Here is a 6,667-nt window from a genome sequence, read left to right as displayed (position 1 = left end):
AGTGGAAGAGAGAGCATTGCACAGGAAAAGATGGATGAGAACCAGACACGGGTACATTTCATGTGGGAAAAATAAATTTAGGATAGTAGAAGGTTTCTAGCCCTCTCAGAAGGGATCTTGGAGCAACTTCCTAAAACCTTGTTGAAGCCCATACAAAGTCATGTCAAGTTACTCAGGGAGTGCTGTGGTTTCAAAGGTCTTTGACCATGAGACTTCTTCCGAAATGACAGGTAGGTCCAATTTTCAAAATCCCACATGTCCTGCAGTGCACTGAAACTAAAGCTTGGTGCCATGAGGTCAGGAAAAACTCCAATTCCCATGATGTGGGAGCTAGAAGCAACACAGGTTGGAGAAACATTAATAATGGACACAACACCTAGATAAAAACACGTTAATGACGGTTTTTCTGGCTTTCACTGAATGAAAAGTCAACTTGGGTCCAAAATTTACAACACACTGAATCAAAACCCCAGTGCTGAACAAAGGAAGGTCTGGGAGGCAGACTGCGATGCTGCAGCTTGCAAAACTCTTTAATACCTAAAGATGTATTCCCTTTGAATTTCCTTGTCACCAAAGGCTTTTAAAGCAACAAGCTCTACCTGGAGTGAATGCATAGTTTAGATGTTTAATGATAACGATTCTCTGATGCCTTGAGGGTATAGTGAATTAGTGCAATAGTTCTTCATCTCAAGGCACGAGGGGGGCCAAACCCAGTCTTAAATCATAGAAAATATGAAAAGGTTTGCAAGGAGACAGTGTTGGCACGGCTTAGCAGGGAGGACAAGCTGAGCTCACCAGAGTGTCGCTTTCCAGGGTCAAGGTGGATCAGGACTGAGCGTAGGGAGGGAAGCCAGTTAAATAGTTAAATGTTAGACTTCAAAGGAGAAGAAAACATGCCCAGGTTTTGATACAGATAACTCTGATTCACTTTCTGGACAAAAGTAAAAACAGTAAAAAAAATAAAAATCTCTCTTTTCCTCCTCTTTGCGTGTGTTTAGGTTATTTTAATTGAAAGAACATTTCTACGAGAACCCATCAATCACCTCTGGAAAATCATGCTCACTTGCCTAAAGCATGGAGAGACATATCCAATGCGGGAAGACTCTCAAAAGGGAAAAGCGCTTCAGGTTGAAGTTCTTCCAGCTCATTTAAAGAGATGTCAAGTTTAATGATGTTAAGGAATGAGGAGGAGGAAGGGGGAGAGGGCTAAAAAAAAAAGAAGGTATTTCCAATTTTCCCCCCATCTCCCCCCAAAATATGCCTGGAGTTTTTAGCCTTTACCATTTTTGACAAGTAGCAACACACATAGGCAGTTCTAGCACCAGTACTGCTTGATCAAGGAGTTCTGCTTTGGAAAACACCCAAATAAAACTTGGCAGAGAAAAATAAGAGGAAACAAAAAGGGGGGAGTTTAAAAAGTGACAAAGAGGAGAAAGAAGGCCAGATCCGCAGCAGAGCAGTTTCTTGCATCTCTTTGTCACGGGAGCCCTGCTGCTTTACACTAGTAAGGGACAGGCTCTGAGCATGTCAGAGAAACATTTGTAGGCGAGAAAACCAGCTCATGTACCTCACAGAAAATGAAATGTTTGAGACAGCAGGAATGCCTCCTGCTCCATCCAGAGAAACAGTGATCATTTCTGAAATGCCAAGCTGAGAATGTGCAAGGTGCTAAAATGCATTTAGCAAATAACTGAAATTGCTGAGAAAATATCTACCGAGGAGGGAGTGGGAGGAATATTTGGGGGACCTGGAAGTTTTTGATGGAACACGTAATCCCAAGAATGTGACAATTTAAGGAGAGGAGAGAGACTTACCCCTTCTAACACACCTAAAAATACATCAGTGATTTATTTTAGTTATTTTTAAAGTGACGTGATATCATAAAAGAAATGGAAATTTAAAGCTGACTACCACAAAAGGCTTCCCAACAGAGAAGCAAAAGACTCCTCTCTGGCCAAAGCTGTAGAAGTCCAGGCATTGGGGTCATGTCAAACAAAGCTGGTGAAAGTGGAGTAGCACTTCTTGAATTTCTATTGCTGCACATTCCCAAAACAAAGGTGAAGGAGTTGAGATGGAAAGTTTTGGAGAGCTGCACAGCAACAAGACGGCTGCTGGCAGAGCAGACTGTTTTAGGACGTGAGTTGTCTCTCCCAACAGTACTCGTTGACATCTGGGTTAGATGAGTTTAGGTTTCAGGCATACAAAAAGGACCTATTCCTTACCATTGCCCTCCCCCAGATATACACCCACCGTGGAGATACATTATATTGGAGAGGAGAAATCGAACTCGCAGGATCTGTTCCCTTCCTTTGCCCTGACTGAGGTGACCTAGTCTCTGCCTTTGTCTGCAGCTTAACTGTCCCCACTATAAAATGAGATTAATAATAATAATCTGTTGAGGAAAAGCGCTGTCAAGGCCTGAGGACTGTGAATGAGGAGTTCATGTTGGAAAAGCTAGGGCAGGTGAGAAGTCCCCATCTTCAGCTGCGCGTTTTCACCACCGCAGTCTGAATGCTCCTAGTGCGTATCAGCGGGGATCCAGCTAAACCTCGCCTACGGTAGGTTAAGCTACAAAGGTCTGCACTTTGGGAGGTGCTCAGATGAACAGTAATGGTGTCTTGGCCACGGGATGACAATATTTGCTCACGGGTGCTGAAGAGGTGAGGGCGATAATTCCCCTAACAGTAAAAGCCTAACTCTCAGTACTTCAAGTCCCACAACTGGTTGCTATCCCACTAAAATCCAGTGTGCTCTTTCCTCTTTTGCCCACAAACTATTTCACAGAACAGGCTTGTGATGAAAAACGGTGGAAATAAACCCAAGAGTTCACCCTCTGCATATCCCTTCCCAACTTGTCAGAACTGTCATTGGTTCAAAATCTCTTCTTTACCTTGCAGGGAATTCAGTTAGAGGGAACAATTGCTTGGAAGAGAAAACAAGTCCAGTCTTGTCTGCATAGCCAAATACCACAGGAGTTCTTCATCTTTTAGTAGGAGAAGCAGCAGGATTGGATTCAGACATGAGCAGGGTCACAAATGGAAAGGAGAGGAGCCAGATGAGGTATCTCACCTCAGAACGAGCCTTGCAGGGTCTTCAGGGAAATCATTTATAGGTGTCTGAGTGTCTTTTTTAAATGCTTATTGAGTTATTCAACCCCTCTACAACCAAAGCCTTAAACCTGGCACGTGCCTCCCACACTGTGGACCTTCAACATAAGAAGAAAACCTTATAAACCATCAGGAACCATCTTCTTATGTCTCTCAAGAAAACTGCAGAGAGAGAAAACAGTAAAGTCCAGGCCACGTCAGATGCCAGTTAAAAGGCAGTGAGTCCATCACCATCGCCCAACGCTCAACAGAAGACTTTACCAGTTTTCCCATTCTTTGGGAATGCCCTGAACACAGAAACACAAGTCCATGTGGACTGGAGAGTCCAACTTGCCCGTTCTGAATCCCTTCTCTGCAATGTCCACCATGAGAAATATCGTTAGCGTTGTCATAATGACGTTGTTATTGGAGATGACACATCACACTCCATTTCAGAAGAGACACCATTACTGGTCGGGAGAGAAGAAGTTTGAATGAACAGTGAAATATATAGATAGACCAAAGATACTGTTAAACAAAGGAAGGTCAAGGTGGAGCTCAGATGTATTAAAACTTGTTAATGTCTCCACTTGCAGTAACTCTGTCTAATAAATGGCTTCTCTTTACCTGTGGCATCTCCATCTGACCACAAACTCAAAGATGAAGTAGTCTAAGGTGAAGCCAAAGGTGAAATCTAAGGTAAAATAATGAATTATTTGTAAGCTGTAGTTTATCTAGCTAGGAATCAGGCATTTCGTTAGCTTGCTCTGTTTGCATCTTTCAAAATCTGCCAGGACTGCAGAATTCACCGTCTCAGAGATGCTTAAATTAAACATGCTACCTTGGCAGATCTACTTCAGAGATAGTCACACAATACCTGTGTGACAGCTCCGCCACCACTGATATCCTGCGGTTTGAATAGGCATTTGCAGCACTAAAAGTACAAGCAGTTTCGGGCTGAGCCAAAGGTCAATAACTGCTCTGTGACAGATTCACATCCAGACCAGGCACGGCAGAAGCCCTACAGCCTCTGCACATCAGTGTTTATGTTAGAATTACCTGCCTTTTCCTGGCATGCGTCACATACGTATTGATTAAGAAAACAGGCAAGAATTGGTTTGATTGATTTGCTTCCCATGCATTAAGAACACGATTGGTTTACTTCTCAGAAAAAGCCATGCTTTAGAAAACAAGAGAGCAAGAAAGCCTTTCTGGAAAAGCTCAACTTTGAGAAACAAGATTTTGCCCGTGTCAAAATGTCAAAGTCCCTGGTGTTTTGTCAGATTTTCCACACCTAACAGGCTCAAAAAATGCTTTTCTGGAAATGAAACGAGAGAACTTTTCATGCAAGAGCTTACAGCTTTGTCTGGTTTCCCCCACCATTGTATTTGTTCCCAAAGCAAAGACCAAAAATCTACGATCCTGTGGGGAATCAAAGCCTGACTGTCTGCATGTTGGGGCTGGGAAAAGTGGCAAACTACTACACAAATCTGCCTTCGTAAATTCCCTGTTCTTGTTTTCTCGCTGGCACGTGGAAGATCGCTCACAATGCGGTTCTCGGGCAGAGCTGAAGGAAAGATTTCTGATGCCTTCAGTAAGTCAACACAAAGCCTTCACCCAGCATACTAAGAGTCCACAGTTTTGCTTTGATCTACATTTCAGAAGTCAGGAACTCAAAATACTGCCAGGGCTTATTCAAACCTTGAAGTGCTACAGATTTGTACTAGAGAAGACACCACCACCCCCCAGCCTGCTTTTTGGGCAGAAACAGACTCCCCAGTGTTTCCATGATGTGAAAACATGTTTTGTTTTATTTCAGCCATCTCTGAAAGTAAAAATAACACTGGAAGAAGGAAGACGATGTTTGTAGGTAGAAGTAATATCTTTTATTAGAGCACCTGCTGTTGTTGGAAAAAACAGATAAGCCCTGGGCAGTAAAGAAAAGCTTTTCTCCTATAGCTGAAAGCTTATTTAATTTTCCAGCTATGTTATTTCAACTTACAAACCTCATCTTGTCCATGTCCTTAGACCATTCTGACTGCAAGAACATGGCCTCAAGAGCATTGCTGTCCATTCACAGTACGCAAGACAATTTGGCTGCATTGCCAAAGTGTTAGTATTCACCCCCAGTAGAGAGACAGGGCTCTTGCTCATCGGATGCTTACACTGACATCACTGGGTGTCCGCCTTTCGATACAGTGAAGGCGAACTGACTTTTAAATTACTTTTGAAACGGTATTTTTTTTAAATATTAATATATTTTTTTCTATTTTCTGACATTATTTTGTCATTCATTTTGGTATCATAGAATTGATGTGAGCTGAATTTTGAATGGATTTAATTTTTATTTTAATGGGAGTGAATTACACTGTTAGATCCTAGATCTGTGATCAGGATCACTTGTGAAGAATACACCAACCTGCAAACAAGGAGCTCGGCACGTTGGTCCAGCATGACAGCTGGGATGAACCAATCTCACTGCACGCAAAGGAGAAAAGGCAAGTCCAGCAACTACATCTCTAGCCTCATACTGAGGTGACCTGGAAGTTTTTGCAGTGACATGAACCCCCATCCCCTAAGAATTAGACCATGAACCCAACAGACTGAGAACTTTCCTCAGCCAGACAATTCGTCCCAGAACCTACCTCGTAGTTATAACATTAAAAAGGATGTTAAGTCTCACTAGCCGAGACAAGACTGCCCTCCCAGAGGTGCCAGGCTACAATGAACAGCTCAAAATGCTTTATGAGCTGACATTTTGGTTTTACTGTTACAGTGGAGCAGTTCAAAAGAAGCAATTTGTTCTGTGGCTTAATGCATTTAGGAACCAAGGTGCGGCACATTTATTGTGGCAGAAAAACAACTTCAGCCCCCACCCTCTTTGAAGCACAAAGAAAGCAAATGAAAGGCAAAGAAGTGAGCACCCAAGGTAGCAAAAGCTTATTAGTGAAGGGAACAGAAAAAATCGATCATTCTGACCTGTGCAGCAGCCGAGGATGTGGAAGCAGGAAACCCTGGAGACGTTACGAAGTGCCAGCAAGCCTGAGCAATTGTCTTTGTTTGTTGCTAATGAGCCATGGTGATTTTTAATAATATATAAACCATTTAAAAGGACTTGATGGGAAGACCAAGGAAGTCAGTTGAAGTGTTTCTACCTAGAGCGAGGTCAGAAAACACTGAAATGTTTTGTGAAATGAGGGAACAATGAACTGCTGCCAACTACAGAGCAAGAGCTCAGCAAAACTGCTGGGGTTTCCAGGGGGTCTCCCAGATGTTTGGACCCCCAAAGCATTATTTTCTGGTTGACCATCCTCCTAGAGGGTACATCCCAAGCTGAAACGCCTGGAAACATCAAAAGGGAGGCCCCAGATCCCTTGGGTCTGTGATGCTTTTATCAAGAAACTGCGGGGTTTCTATCTGCAGGCAAAGCCCACAAGGTACCCAAGGATTCCTGGGTGTCATTGCTACAGTTTCCAGGTTTTCAGCCATAGCTCATGTAGAATCATAGAATCATAGAATAGTTTGGGTTGGAAGGGACCTCTAAAGGTCATCTAGTCCAACCCCCCTGCCGTGGGCAGGGA

Source organism: Aptenodytes forsteri, unplaced genomic scaffold (genome assembly GCF_000699145.1).
Source record: "Aptenodytes forsteri isolate BGI_AS27 unplaced genomic scaffold, ASM69914v1 Scaffold173, whole genome shotgun sequence".
NCBI lineage: Eukaryota > Metazoa > Chordata > Aves > Sphenisciformes > Spheniscidae > Aptenodytes > Aptenodytes forsteri.
This window is presented reverse-complemented; position numbering follows the sequence as displayed.